Source organism: Myotis brandtii, unplaced genomic scaffold (assembly GCF_000412655.1).
Source record: "Myotis brandtii unplaced genomic scaffold, ASM41265v1 scaffold349, whole genome shotgun sequence".
NCBI lineage: Eukaryota > Metazoa > Chordata > Mammalia > Chiroptera > Vespertilionidae > Myotis > Myotis brandtii.
Genome location: NW_005363427.1, coordinates 1,284,240 through 1,303,943, shown reverse-complemented (window position 1 = coordinate 1,303,943; position 19,704 = coordinate 1,284,240).

Sequence of the window (19,704 nt, the reverse complement as noted above, 5' to 3'; positions counted from 1 at the left end):
CAAGAAGAAAAAATTCAGATGCAAGAATGAGAAGCACATTGCATCCACTCTAAGTTGCTGTTAAAGAAAAAGAATGATATACTATAAAATATTTAATACAGATTGTAAAGAGATTTGTTCAAAGAGGATTTCCTAGAGTAGGTGGTATTTCAGTTAATTTTTTTAAATGTGAAGAGGTTAGCTAGATAAGAAAAAGGTGTAGGGGTCCTGAATTGCAGAGGGTGCAGGCAGGGCTGAGGGACCCCCCCACCCCGCCCCCATGCATGAATTTCGTGCACCGGGCCTCTAGTATAATTAATAAATTACTATTTTGAAAACTTCCATGCAATAATTGATTCAGGCAAAGAACCTCAAGGGATGTTGTCTTAGTCATCTTGAGTTGCTATAACAAAATACCATAAATTGGGTGGTTTATCAACAGACAGAAATTTATTACTCACAGTTCTGGAGGCTGGAAGTCCAAGATTATGGTACCAGTATGGTTGGGTGAGGGCCCACTTCCAGATTACAGACAGCTGTATTCTTGTATCCTCACATGGTAAAAAAGGGGTGAGCTAGCTCCTTTGTCTCTTCTTATAAGTACCGCACGCTAACCGATTGCGCAACTGGAGCTCCTCCTTTGTCTCTTCTTATAAAGGCATTAATCCCATTCATAAAGGCTCCATCCTCATGGCATAATCACCTCCCAAGGCCCCATCTCCTAGTACTATCACTTGGGGCTTAGGTTTCAACATATGCATTCTGAGGGGTGGGACACAAACATTCAGTCTATAGCAGATGTTAAAAGCATTTGTAAAAGGTTGTTTTTGAATAGAACCAAAATGCCACTCTACAGATTATTTGTTAATTATGTAGAAAATTTAGCATCATTAGTAGTGGGTAGCACAGTAGCACCTATGAATTATTCTTGACAGTTATTAAGTATTTTGTTTAAAATGCTTAACCTGAAACTGATCAAACCTCTAGACCTAACTTGAAGTCTATAGAAGGTACAAGAGATTAAAGTTTAAATGGCATCATGAAAAAACAATCATGATTGTTTTGGGACATTCTATAAGCTAACCAGCCTGTCTTCTCCTAAAAGTCAGCATCAGACTAACAGATCAAGGCAAGATGATGATAACTGGTGTTTTGCTTTCCCTGACTACTATCTATCTATCATCTATCTATCTATCTATCTATCTATCTATCTATCTACCTACCTACCTATATATGTGGGAAGCTATCCATTGTCAAACACTATCATGAAAGTGCAACAAGGAACTCAGAAGGCTGATGAACCTTGAGCTTTAGCAAAGGCTAAAAGCTATGCACTGATTGTTCTGTCGAGATAGTGTTGGCTCAAGCAATTTCCTGACCTAATATTCTCAAAGTAAATCTTTACTAATATTTACTGACCTTTGAGATAATCTGTCTGCTACCAGATTGCCATGCCTAACTGAGGGCAAGATGTGTATTCTAAAATTGAGTAAAAGCTAACAGGTCCAGGGCTTCAGCAAGTCTCTCCACTAGAGAAAGGTTTCCACCTGGCCCCCATGCCTTCTAAATTCATATTTCTTGTCTAGTGCCTTCATTTGTGCGTCAGCCCCTTTTTCAGATCCTGAATCCTCACTGCAAAAGGTTGCAGCATCTATCTATCTATCTATCTATCTATCTATCTATCTATCTATCTATCATCTATCATCTATCTATCTATCTTTGTAATAATGTAGAACAAGACAAAATGGAAAGACTAGAGGCAGTCCTTGCTTTGAATAGCATGTACTAGTTATGTAAGTACACAAAGAGCAAAGGTTTCCTAGTCATTCTCTTGCTTTGTCTCTGTCTCTATTTTTTCCTCCAGGTGGAAGATGCTGAAATTTTTGGCCTACGTTTTCTGAGTGGAGACTGAGAACATTTCACAGAAAAGTTGAATTAAAATTTCCTAGAGTGGAAGGAATCGGTGTGATGAAAAGAATAAAGTAAGTGTTTCACAAAGGGGAAATAAATGTGGGAGAATAATTTGATTCAGTAGTTTTGGCTTATGTGTGGAGAAAAACAAATGCATTTGCTTGGCTAAACTTATTCCATAACAGATTTTAAAGGAGATACTGTAGGATAGGTTAGTTGAAGAAGACCTGAAAATAATAAATTTGATATTTGGTTGAAATTCTTCAAAGCTCTCACAGCACATAGCTAAGACATTGGTTGAAATAGCTTCCAGAATTTGTTTACTGAATTCCTGGACATAAACTGCTTTTTACCAGTTTGGACATTGCAGGAACTTATGGAATTTAGAAAGCTAGAATAAAGGCCTTCAATTCAAATGAATGGATAAAGATGTGATAAATATATTACTCAGCAATGAAAAAGAATGAAATCTTGTCATTTGCAATGACTTGGATGGACCCAGAGGGTATTATGTAAGTGAAATAAGTCAGACAGACAGAGACAAATACCATATGATTTCACTTATATGTGGAATCTAAAAGAACAAAATAAATGGACAAACCAAACAAAACAGAAACAGACCCAGAGATACAGAAAACAAACTGATGGTTTCCAGAGGGGGTCATGGGAGGATTGGTGCAAAAGGTGAAGGGGATTAAGAGGTACAAACTTCCAGTTATAAAACAAAGAAACCATGGGGATGTAGTGTACAGCCCAGGTAATGTCAATAATAGTGTGATAACTGTGCACAGTGACAGATGGTTACTACACTTATTTTGGTGATCATATCATAATATTAATAAATGTTGAATCGCTATGTTGTGCACCTGAAACTAATATTGTGTGCCAAATACATTTAATTTTAAAATGTTTTAAAACGGATAAACCAGAATTTACTACTGGGATCTCTTAAGTTGTCCTGAAGAGATTTACAGGTTGTTTTTTTTTACCCTTTGTTGTTGTTGTTTCACTTATCTATGCATTCACTGGTTGACTCCTGCATGTGCCCTGATTTTGGGGGGGGGTGTCGAACCAGATACCTTGGAGTATGGATATGACCCTCCAACCAAATGATCTCCTCGGGACTCATCATAGAATTTTCCTAGGGACAAGGAAAAGGAGAAACCTCTTACACAAGACTGTAGCTTTATTCTCCCAAATTCTTTTTTTTATTGTTTTTCATTTTTTTTTATTAATCAAGGTATTAAAAATGTGTCCTTATCCCCCCATCCCTCCAGTCCTGCCTTCACCCTCACCCCCTGGTGTCTGTGTCCATTGCTTATGCTTATATGCATGCATATAAGTCCTTTGGTTGATCTCTCCTCCTTACCCATACCCTCCCCTGCCTTCCCTCTGAGGTTTGAGCATCTAATCGATGCTTCTCTGTTTTGTAATGGTCTTTATTATCCATGAATGAGTGAGATCATGTGGTATTTTTCCTTCATTGACTGGCTTATTTCACTTAGCATAATGCTCTCCAGTTCCATCCATGCTGTTGCAAATGGTAAGAGTTCCTTCTTTTTTACAGCAGCATAGTATTCCATCGTGTAGATGTACCACAGTTTTCTAATCCATTCATCTACTGATGGGCACTTAGGCTGTTTCCAGATCTTAGCTATGGTGAATTGTGCTGCTATGAACATATGGGTGCACATATCCTTTCTGATTGGTGTTTCTGGTTTCTTGGGATATATTCCTAGAAGTGGGATCACAGGGTCAAATGGGAGTTCCATTTCCAGTTTTTTGAGGAAACTCCATACTGTCTTCCATAGTGGCTGCACCAGTCTGCATTCCCACCAGCAGTGCACAAGTGTTCCTTTTTCTCCACATCCTCTCCAGCACTTGTCGTTTGTTGATTTGTTGATGATAGCCATTCTGACAGGTGTGAGATGGTACCTCATTGTTGTTTTGATTTGCATCTCTCGGATGATTAGTGACTTTGAGCATGTTTTCATATGTCTCTTGGCTTTCTGAATGTCCTCTTTTGAAAGGTGTCTATTTAGATCCTTTGCCCATTTTTTGATTGGATTGTTTATCTTCTTTTTGTTAAGTTGTATGAGTTCCCTATAAATTTTGGAGATTAGGCCCTTATCAGATATGACGTTGGCAAATATGTTTTCCCACGCAGTGGGTTTTCTTGTTGTTTTGTTGATGGTTTCTTTTGCTGTGCAGAAGCTTTTTATTTTGATGTAGTCCCATTTGTTCATTTTCTCTTTAGTTTCAACTGCCCTAGGAGCTGTATCAGTGAAGAAATTGCTTTGGCATATGTCTGAGATTTTGTTGCCTTTGGATTCTTCTAGAATTTTTATGGTTTCCTGTCGTACATTTAAGTCCTTTATCCATTTTGAGTTTATTCTTGTGTATGGTGTAAGTTGGTGGTCTAGTTTCATTTTCTTGCATATATCTGTCCAATTTTCCCAACACCATTTATTGAAGAGACTATCTTGGCTCCATTGTATGTTCTTGCCTCCTTTGTCAAATATTAATTGAGCATATTGGTTTGGGCTAATTTCTGGACTCTCTATTCTATTCCACTGATCTATATGTCTGTTCTTGTGCCAGTACCAGGCAGTTTTGAGAACAGTGGCTTTGTAATACAGCTTGATATCTGGCATTGAGATCCCACCTACTTTGTTCTTTCTCAGGATCGCTGCAGCTATTCGGGGTCTTTTTTTATTCCAGATGAATTTTTGGAGAGTTCGTTCTAGATCTTTGAAGTAGGCCATTGGTATTTTAATGGGAAGTGCGTTGAATTTATAGATTGCTTTGGGTAGTATGGACATTTTAATGATGTTGATTCTACCAATCCAAGAACATGGTATGTTCTTCCATCTGTTTATGTCTTCCTCTATCTCTTTTTTCAACGTCCTGTAGTTTTCTGAGTAGAGGTCTTGTACCTCCTTAGTTAAGTTTATTCCTAGGTATCTTAATTTTTTGTGTGCAATGGTAAATAGGATTGCTTTTTTAAATCTCCCTGTAAGTTCACTATTGGTGTATAAAAATGCCATAGATTTCTTGGCATTAATTTTGTATCCTGCTACATTGCCGAATTCATTTATTAAGTCTAATGATTTTTTGATGGAGTCTTTGGAGTTTTCTATGTACAGTATCATGTCATCTGAGAATAATGACAATTTTACTTCTTCATTTCCAATTTGAATGCCTTTTATTTCTTCTTGTCTGATCGCTTTGGCTAGCACTTCCAGTACTATGTTGAACAGGAGTGGTGAAAGCGGGCATCCCTGTCTTGTTCCTGTTCTTAAGGGAAATGGTTTTAGTTTTTGCCCATTGAGTATGATGTTGGCTGTAGGTTTGTCATAGAAAACTTTTATTATGTTGAGGTATGATCCCTCTATTCCCACTTTGCTGAAAGTTTTTATCAAAAAAGGGTGTTGGACTTGTCAAATGCCTTTTCTGCATCAATTGATATGATTATGTGATTTTTGTCTTTCAGTTTGTTTATGTGATGTATCACATTTATTGATTTGCGGATATTGTACCAGCCTTGCATCCCTGGAATAAATCCCACTTGGTCATTGTGTATAATTTTTCTAATGTAATGCTGGATCCGGTTTGCTACAATTTTGTTGAGGATTTTAGCATCTATGTTCATCAGGGATATTGGCCTGTAATTCTCTTTCTTTGAAGTTCTTTATCTGGTTTTGGGATTAGGGTAATGCTGGCTTCATAGAAAGAGCTTCTTAATTTCTTAATTTCACACTTCTACTGATGTTGGTGTATAAAGTGTATTTTCATGTGGTTGCTGAAAGCAAAGGATGAACAGTGGCCACATGGGGGCAGCAGAGACTAGGCCTTTCTAGCTTTCTCCCCTGGAACTGTAATAAATGGAGATCATATAAATGTGATTCACTGTCTTTGATCCAAATGTCTTTTCTAGACTGCCAAATGGAAAGAAATGACTATCCTTAAAATGTGAACAACAGAAACCTCATGTGTTAATTAGAGGTTGTAGAGATTGGACAAGAGTTTGTTTTTTTGTTTGTTTCTTGCCTGGCATCTAGTGAGAGCTCAATAAATATGGGTTGTCAATAGTGTTTTTAGATGGTAACTGCTACAACTCACCAAAGCATAATCTCTAAACTCTCAGACCACTGCATGCCAGAGGGCGCTGCATCTTAAGGATACTCTGCTTGCACATTTTTTACAATTCTATAGTCATAAATCTAGACATGATTCAGTTCCCGGCTTCTCAAGACATCTTATAAAATCAGTGATTCTGAGAAAAGCCAATCTGACATGGTTACTTTCCTTTTATCTGCATGGTGTCAGCATATGAACTACAGTTGGAGGTCTGAGGGTGGAAGATGAGGATGAGAGGGCCAAGGCTGGGATCCTGTGTGTACCACTTTAACCATCCTGTCTGTTCCCCTACCGGCCATAAATTCCAGGGCCTCATGGATGAGGCGAGGCTCTCATGCAGGCACCACCATAAGCTCTTTAGCTCTTTCACTGACTCTATTCCATTCGTTTCACCTGTTTGTTCAATGCCTACTCTTCCTTAGGTGCTCCTCACACATATCTCATTCAGTATTTCTCTACATTGTAGGAAAGCTGGTTCACGCCTATTTTTGCAGATGCTGCTCCTTCTGCCCGAAATACTCTTTCCTCCTTCTCAACCTAATTCCTATGTGGCTTTACAGTCCAGCTCAAGGCATGCCCTGTTGTGGAAACCCCAGTGCAGTTTAGGTATGGCCTCAATGGACTCTTATAGCACCCAGTCTTACCTTCAGCACAGTACCAGTTCACAGGCTTGTTTGTCTTCCTCTCCTATGAGTCCATAAGCTCCCTGAGGCCAGAGCCCTGCCTCATTTGGCTTTGCATTCCCAGAGACTAGCAGAGTTTCTGGCACATGTTTGTGAAATGATTAAATGAATCAACCTGTTTATCACTGAATAAGATGTTTCCTTTAGCTTCCTTTCGTCAATTAAATTGCCTTGACATTCTTTAAGAAGATCCTTCTTAGAAAATTTACAAGTGAGACTTGCTGAAGGAGGACACTGTAGTATGAACTTCTTAACATCCCAGGCACTGTGGAGTCCCATGGGGATATGGGCCAAGCTTGAGGCATGCAGTTCTGGGAAATGCCCCACATTGGGCTTCCAGAAGCCTCTCAATGTTCTAAGGATGCTATTAGTCCATTCTCACAGCATCTCTGAATGATACGCAGAAGAAATGGAGAATTTCTTTCTTTCCTTCTCTACCTCTCCCTCTCCCTCCCACCCTCTCCCCTTTTCCTTTTTCCAGTTGTGGAGTTAAACACAGAAAAAGACCTAAGCGAGTTGCCTAGCATCACTTAAAAGAGAACAGTTAAGCCAGGACACACTCATTCCACAAAGCGGTGCTTCCTGTAACTTAAATAGGTCTGTGTTTTAATGAATTCGTGGCATATGGGCCATAATAATCAAAGCGCCTGGCATTTCCTGGAATTTATGGTCAAGTTGGGAATAGGTCGTTTTCTACTTTAAATGAATTCTCACGTGCCTAGCTTTGGAGTTAAGAAACTTGACATAAGGGGAAAAGTTTCTGGAATAAGAAATGCTTTTTATTTGTTCTGCTATTTGTATTCATATCTTCTCTTTCTCACCTCAACTCTCATCCCCACCCATGAACTGCCATTACTATTTCTTCTCTGGTATTCTAAGAGTGATTGCAAGTTATTGTTCTTAAAGCCTGCATCATGGGGGGAAGAAAAATGATTTTGTTTGCTGTCTTCTTTGTGAACAGAGAAGTTTACAGTCCTTCACCATCTGCCATCCCTTGTGACTTATAGTTGTTGGACACTTGCCTGTAGACAGAGAACTCTCCTTTGACTTGGCATTTGTTTTTCTGATTTCCAAAACGCCTTGTTGATCCAGATTGCAGTGAACGTCTATGAATTCAGGAATGGCCTGACCATTTGGCAGAATCTTTTGGAGTTGTCTTGAGTGTGAGAATGGTAGCTGTGTCCCGCGGATCTTATTTGGTTCTACTTGCTGAGAAAGTTCCCATTGAGTATTTGTTGTGGGCATTGAATTCTCAGTAATGCTTACACCAATTGATGCCAGTGAGCTTAAGCAAATATCTCTGCTACTGATATTGATGTTTGTGTTATGTTCCTGAAGTTGATTGAAGTTCCTCCTAAGACTTACCTTCTCTTCTCCAGCAAATCTTTGGTTGCTTTGATGGTGGTGATACTTTTAAAAATATGTTTTTATTGATTTTAGAGAGAGAGGAATGGAGAGGAAGAGAGAGATAGAAACACTGATGAGAGAAACATCCATCGGCTGCTTTCTGCACACCCCCTACTGGGGATCAAGCCCAGAACCCCAGCATGTGCCCTGAGGGGGAATCCAACCTTGACCTCTTAGTGCATGGAACGATGCTCAACCACTGAGACATGCTGGCTGAGCCCATGATATTTTTTTTTAAGAACCTCAAATTGAGTCCTTTGAAAGGAGCTCCCCATGCTATTTTTTTCCTTTCTAATATCTTATGGGTGTAGTTCTAACTGGCTTACAAGATCTCTTCAAAATGGAATCCCTGAAGATGTCTGTGAAATGCATCCTTTTCTGAAAGCTATTCAGAGCCTACATGATTCTGTTTGAGAGTTGAATGATACACTTTCCTAAGCATATTCTTAACCCTAACAACAAAAGACTGCGAGTTTGCTGAATATTTCTAGACCTAGGCAGCTTGTCAGTGAACCGTAGGTCTTCAGGATCTTCTCCCACACTAGCAGCCCTCCAGAACCACTACTAGACTTTCCAGACTGAGACCTCAGCACACTGAAGTCACTAGCATGACCCTGGGTTCACTGGCATCCAGGAAAGTAATTTTCTCTGTGTTGAAGTTACTCCTGCAATACCCCTTGGTTAAAATATTTGGAATTCCTAAGCTAATACAATAATGAGGAAACCTCTAGGTTTCAAAGATCCTAGTTCAAATCTAAACATTGGGAAGGGTAGGAAGTAAGTCTCCTGGGTTTAGAATTCATTACAGATGTGCAAGTCTTGGGCTGTATGTGGCCACACAAAGTCCTTCTCTCACTGAGACAGAGGCCCGGGGAGAAAAGAGAAGCACTTTTCAGGGAATGCAGAGGTTGGGCAGGTACACAGTATCTACATTGCATCTCGTTAGTGCTTGATGGGTTCCCATGGTAATTCCCTGAGGTTAATCAGCTGTGACAGGAGAAAGTGATAGCCACATGATTCATGAATGTGTATAACCAAATTGTCTCAGGCAAGGTTCACAGGGTCACATAGAGACCAGTGTCTGAGGTCAGGTTTCAGGCTGCTACATGTGCTGTCCTGTAAGTAGACAGAGAGAGAAGCAGTAAGTGTCTAATTGAATAATCCCCCATCCATGATTCAACACCAGTTAGGAAGGAATTTGTAGGGGCATGCGATGAAGCATTTTTTTTTCTTTCCTCTCTTGTCACATGAGAATAAACTAGGAGAAAAATAGAAAGGGCATAATTTTACTTGGACTTTATTGAGTGTAGGCTGGTATCATTTAATTTATTTGGATCTAATAGGGCTTCTCAAATTCACAACTGACTTACCTGGTTTGTGAATTGATTATTTTAAAACTTGAATGATTAATGGTAACATTCCATGGTTCTTTGTGGGAAGAATTTAGAAGGGGAAACAATGAACCGTGGTGTAAGGCCATAGGCACGTCAAAATCAGAATCTGTACCAATTAAAATAACTTCCTCTTGAATCTCAGATTACCTTGGGAAAGTGTATGATTTTCTGCACCAGCATTTCAAAACATTTAAGCTTCCTTAATGCCTGTTTGATTTAATTCCAAATGCATTACCTCCTACAGATAGAACATGAGAGCAGGAATTGACTTTGTAAATAGTATAGATCAAATGAGACTTAGTGGCTTGCCCACGCTTATAAGGGGCAAAACCAAAACCAGAATATCACAATGCAGAGCTTTGTCTTCTAAGCAAGATTACCTGTGTTTTACCTCTGGCCACCCAAACAGTGTTAAAATAGGAGGTGATACATTTATCGAATAGATTCAGTTTCAGGGTCATTCAGTTTTAAATTTTACTCATTTTCTTACAAATAGTAGCACAGAAAATAAATGTTGATTTGCATTTTCTGTTTTATTTACATGTTACAGCACATGAAACACATGCAAAATGGAAGAAGCTACTTTTGTGTGTTTTTATAGTGTTAGGTTTAGAAATCTTAATAAAAATAGACATAAACATTTTTTAGTAATTCTGATTTTATTATAAGACACCACTATTCAAATCAGTAGTCAAAAACAATTGCTTTCCACCTGACTGGAGTGGCTCAGTTTGTTGGCAAGTCATCCCATGCACCAAAAGGTTGCTGGTTTGATTCCTGGTCATCAGGGCACTGCCTGGGTTGTGGGTTCTGTCCCTAGTCGGGGTACGTATGGGCATATATGGAGGGCAGCCGATGGATGTCTCTTTCTCACATTGACGTCTCTCTCTCCAAGTAATAATGTTGTGTTTTTGCTTGTATAGGAATTGTGTAATGCCTTTTATCCTTTCTCAGAGAATGGAAATCCTACTCATGTTCCATGACAATGTTGAAATATTAGTTCTTTTGTGAGACATTATTGATTTCTACCCCACCACAGATATCAGAATAAATTCCTTCCTCTTCAAAATTCTCAAGCCTGTTTTTATTATACATCTATTCTAGCACTTAATTTAAATCTGCTTTCTGAGTTTATTTATTTGTTAAGTATCTACTATGTGCCAAGCACTGGTCTAGACTTAGGGATAGAGTAGTCATCAAAATAGACGAAGTCTCCATTCTCACAGAGATTATATTCTAGTGCAGCGGTTCTCAACCTGTGGGTCTCGACCCCTTTGGGGGTCTAACAACCCTTTCACAGGGGTTGCCTAAGACCATCGGAAAACACCCATGTAATTACATATTGTTTTTGTGATTAATCTCTATGCTTTCATTATGTTCAATTTGTAACAATGAAATTGGGGGTCACCACAACATGAGGAACTGTATTAAAGGGTCACGGCATTAGGAAGCTTGAGAACCACTGTTCTAGTGGGTATAGACAGACAACAAATGAATAAGTATTGAATGGAAGAGAAAACAGGTTAAGGGAATTAGAAAATGCTGGGGAGAGATGAGTTTCTATTTTTTATTAGGTGGTTGGGAAGGAGGAATGCCTTTTTGGGAATGTAACATTTGAGCAAAATCTTTAGCAAGGGAGGGAGTGAGCTAGGCAGATATTTTGGGGAAGAGCATTCTAAGCAGAGGGAAGAACAAGTACAAAGGCCCTAAGGCTGGATTGTACTTAGCATGTTTTAAGAAGAGCAAGGAGGATGGTGATGTGGAGTGAGGAGGAAAGCAGAAGAAAATAAGATAGGGCTATGGAAAGGACTTGAATTTTTATCTGGGTGGGAGCTAAAGTCACTGGAAGGTGTTGAGCTGAGGAGTGACAGGGCTGCAGTGTTGAGAATAGATTGTTGGCAGTCAAAGGGAGAAGAGGAGATCATGTTGGCTTGTACTGGCAGTAGTGAGAAGTGGTCATATTCTGGATATATTTTGAAGATAGAGCAGAATTGCAGAACTGGTGGATTGGACATGAGGATATCAGAAATCAGGGATGATTTCAAAATGGAGTTGTCATATACCAAAATGAAGGTGATGGTGCAAGGAGCAGGTGAGGGGGCAGGGAGGAATTTGTAATACAGGCATTGCTGGCAAACCAGGGAGGTAGTAGACAACTTGGTCTATGGAATCAAATACAACTGGATCACAAGTTTAGCTCTGTGATGAAAAGGTCTGTAATGTCAGGCACCCCTGTATCATTCAGGATTGGGACAACAAAACAGAAATGACTTTCGGTATTTCAATTAAAAGGGGTGATAATGCAGATATTTAGATGCTTCTAAGACTGTTGGAAGGGCTGGAGGAGCAAAGGTCAGGGAAAGCCACTGCTAGCTCTCAGGTTTACTGCTGGGCTCAGAATTTGCTTCAGATCTCCAAAGAAGGAACCACAGGAGACTGCCACCCATTATCACAGCTTCCAGCAGCATCAGGGAGGGTGATTAGCAGAGAAACACCTGGAGTCTAATGAAAAAATTCATATCTGTTGACATATCTAGTTCTACTTGCTGGTGCCTTTTCTTCACCTTCCAAATTTTGTGCATATCCATTTCATTAGGGGAACCTAAAATGAATCCAGAATCCTACTGGCAAGGAGGTCTAGGAAATGTGGTTCCCAGACTTCTAACCTCTGAAAACCAGGAGAGGCATAGAAGGAGGTGCAAGAATGTGGAATGTCAGCACAGACTATGTCTGACACAATAAGGCCTATGTCCCTGAGCCCGTGTCATCATCAGTGAAATGGAGACCATAATTATCCACAACTACAGCTATCTCAAAAAATGTATGCCAAGTAACTGCCACAAAGCTAAAAAACATTTTCTTCCACTAAAAAAAAAAAAATCATCATTTGATCACAGAAAACCAAAATACTTTTTGAAAGAAAAAAAAACCTGTTATGCTACTTATTTTTTATTAAATATAAGAATAATGTTTCGTTTATGCCACTCTAAAATATGTTACTATGGCATAAGGATTATTTTGAACTAAAGGCGATAAAGTAGGAGAAGTGAGAAAATCTCTGCCTTCTTTTCTACCAGAAAGGCAAAAAGATTAATTACTGAGACAACTCTAGGCACCAGAGGAATCTATATAACAAACTTTAGTAACTAGCTCTTATTTTCCATTAGTTTCCCCATATGTTTACCTTCCCACAATTTGCCACCCACCAAAACTCAAAGTCCTTGTTCTGTGTCTTGTCACTTCTCTGAAATGTATTGGTTTTCATGGAATAGTATGCAGTAGTAAAAAAAGAAGGATCTCTTACCCTTTGAGACAGCTGGGAGGGACCTGTTATGCTAAGCAAAATAAGCCAGTCAGAGAAAGACAAGTATCACATGGTCTCACTCATATGTGGAATCTAATGAACAAATTAGATTCAGAGACATAGAAGCATGGAACAAACTTTCAAATCTCTGAGGGAAGACAGGGGTGGGTGGATGGAAGGAGATCAACCAAAGAACTTGTATGCATATATGCATAACCCATGGACACAGACAATAGGGTGGAGGGGGGAGGGGTGGGCTAGAAGGGGTTAATGGGGGGAAAGGGGGGGCATATGTAATACTTTTAACAAAAAATTTTAAAAAATAAAATATATTATTTTTTGTTAAGATGATGTATAAGACTAAGTTCTAACTACCCCTTTGAGTTATTAATCTCTGAATATTCCTGTGTTTATGCACAGTGCACACATTAATAAACTCTATTTATCTCTTGTTAATTTGTCTTTGTTGGGTTAATTTGTAGGGCCCAATGGGAGAACCTAGAAAGGTAGAGGAAAAAATGTTAAGTTTTTCATCCCCTACAATAATAAATGTTGATTGTAAAAATTTCATCAAAGAAAATAAGACACTGGCCAATTAAGGAGATTATTTTGTTCAGGATATTGTAATAGGGACAATGTTCACTAATGAGGAATACCTCAAAGAAGAAAGAGAACCCCTGAGGTCTTATAGAGGCAAGGAATCAAGGGAGTCATGGGGCAGCATGGACAGGGAGTCTAATGTGAGTCTTGAGGAGCCCCAATGATGAAGGATGGAGGTGGGTATTATCTTTGGGTACCAAGGGCAGAGTGGTTCTTTGCATTTATTCTTTCCTGGAAAGGGCTGTGGGATTTCTTAACTGTTGCTACTTTCTAGAAACACAGGGCTCAGATAAAATTCAATATGGTCATCCCTCCTTTTGTTCAAGACAAAGATAATGAGTAACTTAACAACTCCCAGGTGATCATAACCTCCCAAGTGGAGGAAGTAGGGTCTAAGAAATAGTTTCTCTAGGATTCTTGTTGGCATTATACCTGTAAAACCAGTTAAACCATCTGTTGAGATTTGCTGGCAAAGGTTAAGTTGTTTTAGAATTCCAGAGATCTAGCGTTTCAAAAGAGGGATGCGTGAAGTGAAAAAGAGAAACACTGATATAAAAATAAAAAGTTACATAAAATAAAGAGCCAGTTTAACACTTAGGGGAACCAGTATACTAGATTCCAAGAAATGGGTGGAGGAAAATCTGTTCAGGAGTCAGAAGAATTATAGATATTTGACAAATTTCTTTCTTGGCACTTTGACTGTAATTATTGACTGAAAAATGTCGCAGAAGTTTTGGGGAACAAATGTATAGCAGTTGCTACTGAGCATGAACCATCTCTGGAGACCAGAATTATGTGAGCAGCAGTTGGTGAGGCAGCACAGCTCATTGACTTCCTTGAAGCTCTCCAGTTCGTATGCTCATGCTCTTGGTCATATTGTCCACAGTCTTGGTTACCTCTCATATAAAGGTGTGCATGACTTGAGCGCTTCACTGGACTTCCTTAGTAGTTTACACGGTAGCTTATCCAAGCAGAATTCCAGCCCATGTCTGGTCTACTGTGATAGTGAGTTCTTCAAGGTTTATGTTAAGTCTTTGACACTCAACTTACAAAGTTTATTCAGGGCCTGGAGGAAAAGGCCAGCTGCAAGGGAGCCCAGAGTCTCAAAAGAGATCTAGGCAGACAGGTTTTCGTTCTTGGTGAGTCAGGAAGGAGGGAGAAAATTAGATATGTTAGTATGGAGGGTGAGAGTCAGATATGGAAGAAAACTGGAAGAATCGACCATTTGATAAGAATGGACAATTTGGGCCCTAACCGGTTTGGCTCAGTGGATAGAGCGTCGGCCTGCGGACTGAAGGGTCCCAGGTTCGATTCTGGTCAAGGGCATGTACCTTGGTTGCGGACACATCCCCAGTAGGGGGCGTGCAGGAGGCAGCTGATTGATGTTTCTCTCTCATCGATGTTTCTAACTCTTTATCCCTCTCCCTTCCCCTCTGTAAAAAAAAAAAAATGAATAAAATGTATTAAAAAAAAAAAAAGAATGGACAATTTGGGTAAAGTAACAGGATCCAGTCTAATTTGCAGGAAGGAACCAAAACTGGTTTTCCCAGAGGGAGTGGAAGTCAATCAAATCTCCATCAGACAAGTAGAGTTTGTATATCTATCAGTTACCTGCAATTTACAAAGAAATGCAAAATAGTTCAAAGACAATGAACAGGACCTGAATCTGATAACCCAGAAGGCTGTGCTATAAAAGATGGAGTTCCCTATTGAAACAAAATTTTTCTCGCAATACACAAAAGTATTCACTTACCAATTCTGTGAACATTTGTTATATAGTCGAGACCATAGTTAATATTTAATTCAATATTTTGATTTATTTTTATGTGCTTTCCCCCTCAATTAAAAAGGAATTTTTAAGAAGGGGAAAATGTTAGTATATGTAGAGAATGGCACATCACTCTGAATACAGAATCTATTTTCAATGCCAACAATGAACAGAGTTTAAAAGCAACAGGATATATATTGGGAAATATATAGAGAGAAAATGATTCGATAAAATGCCAAATATTTCTATACTGGACTGTCATGCTTATTTTTGCATCCCTGCAGCAGGAACATAGACATCAGCTCTGAGAAGCTCTTTATTGAGTGTGTTTTGATCCTAATTGGAAACAAAGTTTTGTCTGAAAGGGGAAACTGAAGAAACACAGCAGCTATTGTTCCTGCTAATTTGATGTTATTATTCAATACAGGGTTGGAAAACTATGTCCCTTGGGCCAAATCCAACTTTGGGAGAGGAAAAAAAACTTTCTCTACCCTCTTAGGTTCAGCGCTTGGAGGTCTGCAAATTAAACTGATAAAAGACAGATTAACAAATATATATATATAATTTTCACATAGGTATTCGGCAGTTCACAGGAAAATGGGACTCAAGGAAGAGGTTAGAATTTGGAGCTTAAATATCAATAGGGGATGGGGAAGGGCAGAGGGGTACTTCTGGGAGGACAAATGACTTCTTAGAAGAGGAGGGGGAAGGGGCACTAATGAAAACACAAATATCTTTTGGGAAATAGAAAATGGGTCCTTAGGAAAATAAATGGGAGTTATGATACTTTTGTGACAATGTGTTTGGGTGTGCTGTCAACTTCTGTCGTAGAGAAGTGAAGATCAGAGTTGTTCCTGGTGAGGGATTTATGACAATTGAGTTCTTTTGGGATGCTTTGCTTTTAGGTAGAGACTGGAAGCATGGAAGGGGAAGTTGAGGTGTGAGTTGTAATAGATTACCTTCTTGCTTCCCTCTGCCAACAGGCAGTCCAGGACTTCACAGTTCCAAGATGTGAGCTTCATCTGGATAAGTCTGCTAAAATAGTTATTTTTTTTTTTAAATCAAACCAGCTATTCCAAGCTCTGGTTTTGAGATTTCTCAGTAAAAAAAAAAAAAATTAAAGAAAGAACTCTTACCATTCGCAGCAGCATGGATGGACCTGGAGAGCATTATGCTAAGTGAAATAAGCCCATTGGAGAGAGATAAATATCACATCATCTAAAAATTTTTTAAAAATCACATGATCTCATTTGTGGAATATAAGGGGGGGGGGGGGGGGGGGGGGGGGGGGGGGGGGGAGGAGACATATGTAATACTTTCAACAATAAAGAATTTAAATTAAAAAAATTTTAAGCACTGTCATGATATTTTTAACAGTTTTGAAACCTATAATTTTCTTTTTTATTTTAAAACAGAAATATTAGCTATACAACACTTTTAGGAATGGGATATATTAGCAAATAAAATTTAGCACTCACTTCTTAAGACATGGTGAATAAATGTTGGATTGACTGAATTTTATTTTTCATACTGATATTGTGGCTTTTTCTAGATCAGAGAGAGCCTCTGTGATTTTTATAATGACCTTTTCCATGCTGTATGAGTTAATCATGGCATTCTCTTTTAAATATCTGTGAAAAAAGAGCCGTGAAGCCTTGGGTGTGAAGAGGAGTCAGAAAGGCATAGGATGTCTCCTGACTGTCACTTACTAGTTGTGTTAGCCTCTATACAGCTAGCTTGACAGGTTATTTAGCCTTTCGATGTCTTTGTCTCTTTATTTTAAGATAGAAGTAAAAATATCTATCTCAGATGGTTGCTATGAGAGTTAAATGATAAAATGCAGGTAAAGCAGTTGGTGTGGGGCCTGGACTGTGGTCAACGTCAGCTATGGTTACATTTCTATTGGGTGTGCTGAGCCCTTGGTCCATGAGCAGGGCCACTGTTGATGCAGGCTGGTAACCTAGTCAACACAGAGGATTCCTAATTTTGTTTTCTGAACATCATCAATGTAATGAAGTAGAATCAGTGTGCAAGCAGAAAATTCCTTTTAGAGATGTTATCCTTTATATTCTCATTTCCTCCTTTAAGGATACTGCTAACTCTTTTGTCTCTTCGGGGGAAATTGTTTAGGTATGTTAAGAAAATATGTTTTTCTTGACAAGTTAATTTTTTTAGTTCCCATTAGGATTCTGTTCCTACATTTCCAAGTATAGCTAATCTTTCTTGCTTAAACTCAGGTATTCTGAAGGTAAATTTGAGACTAATGTCAGGATGAGATAGCTAATGACTGATGTTTTATAACACACTGTGGTGAGCTTATATGTCTTCCCTATGGATATTTTAACAATTCGAATATGATCATTCCTTCCCACTGTCACTTTCTACCTTGGAAGTTTGGATTTAACTGTATAAGAGTATATCGCCAGGTTATATAAAAAGCCATGCTTTCTACATTCCACAGAAACATTGGTGTATTATTCAGGATTCTCCAGGGAAACATAACCAATATGGTATATGTATATAAATATAAATAAATATATATATATGTATATATATATATATATATGTGTGTGTGTGTGTGTGTGTGTGTGTGTGTATAATATAAATATATAAGAAGAGTTTTATTGCTGGAATTGACTCTTGTGGTTATGGAAGTCAAGAAGTCCCATGATCTGCCGTCTGCAAGCTGGAGAACCAGGAGAGCTGGTGGTGTAATTCAGTCTGAGTCTGAAGGCCTGAGAATCAGGAGTGCTGATGTCCAAGGGCAGGAGAAGATGGATATCTCTGCTCAAGCAAAGAGCGAACTTGCCTTTCCTCCATCTTTTTGTTCTACTCAGGCCCTCAGTGATTGGATGATGCCTACCCACATTGGCGAGGGTGATTTTCTTTACTCAGACTACTGGTTCAAATGCTAACCTCTTTGGCAACACCCTCACAGACACACCCAGGAATAATGTTTTGCCAGGTATTTGGGCATCCCTTAGCCCAGTCAAGTTTACACAAAATTAAGCATCACAATTGGCCTGTCCACTTTTAGTTGTGTGTTCTCAAAAGAAACGTACTGGTAAAATATGTTAGAAAAAGCAGCCTGTTTTGTTAGGTTGTTTCAGAATGCACTCTCTTCCAGTTTCCTAGGTTTTTTTGGCCTGGTTTCCATGGGATTTATGGACTTGTAAGCAGACATGTTGGAGCTATTTGCTATGGGCAGGTACTTGTATTCTTGGTCTTGTGATATGAGGAGTGTGGGAGGGCAGATAAAAGACTGCAGCCCTGCAACCCATGTCATCAAATGCTGGGTAACTCTGGCCCAAGCCAAAAAATTAGAAGAAAAAAGTGACTCTGAATGCCAGAATTATATCTTCAACTAAAATTGATAATGTTTCCATAATTGGAGAACTAATTGACATGAACAATGATCTAAGTGTCATTGACTATCAAAGCAAACTTGTTACCTATGTGTTTTCCCCATCACATTTTCAGATAAATGCCAAATTCTATGATTCTGGGGAGCATCATGATAAATGAAAAGACATGTATCTAGAGCAAAACTAGAAGGATTTTCACGTCTTATGCCTACTTTGAATTTAGAGCACAGTATGTTTGAGGATGGTTAGCTGTGAGGGGGAAGTTGTAAACTGCTCTCTGCCCATTTTTTAACTCTGTACTATTTTGAACATACTCTTTCAGAGGAATTCTTGGTACAATTAGGGGCAGAAAGCAACTGTTCATTCTCACTTGTATTAATTAAGGCGTGTTGAGCTTCTATATTATTCTCATAACTGAATTTTAAGACCAACATTAGCTGGTCTATTGTAACAGTTGTATGTATTAATTTTCTCTTCCAACTTGATTTCATTTTCATATTTCTCTCTCATGAGTATTCTTTGAGAGTAACATCTCTACTGAAAACTCTAACTTTTCAAGTACCTTTGTATGAATTAACTAAACCTGTGTTTAACTCAACAAAACACTTCACTTCATTTGCTTAACTATATGAAAATAGCTTTCTCATTCTTAGTGAGAAATAATTCTCATCTCTTTGATTTAACATCAGCCTTTCTTATTAATTTCTTTGTTATTATGTAAGGGCCTAACTAGTGACCCACAAAAGATTATTCATGGGAGTGAAGAAACTGACCTTGTCAAAGGTGCCTTAGTGGAGAAAATGTGACATCTTCCCCACATGTAGTCATGATTCGGCCATATTGGTTTATGTTCCCTGAGACCTAGTTTTCTTGTTTTGGTTTTAAATTAGAGTTTTTATAATCTGTAACTAACCGTTTTAGCTCACGTATACATAACACATAAACATACACACTCATAGAACACAAACAAGCTTATTTGATTAATGAAATTAAGCAATTGGGCAGTTAGGTTTTTCAAAGTTGAGTCAGGTTGTCTGACACTTATGGGGGGAAAGCTGTGATGTGATCAGTTTGTTGCTCAAAGTCAGGCATGAGGGAGCAGGTCTTACAAGTCCACAGCAGACATCCTGATTCTTGCTGATACATGTTGCAG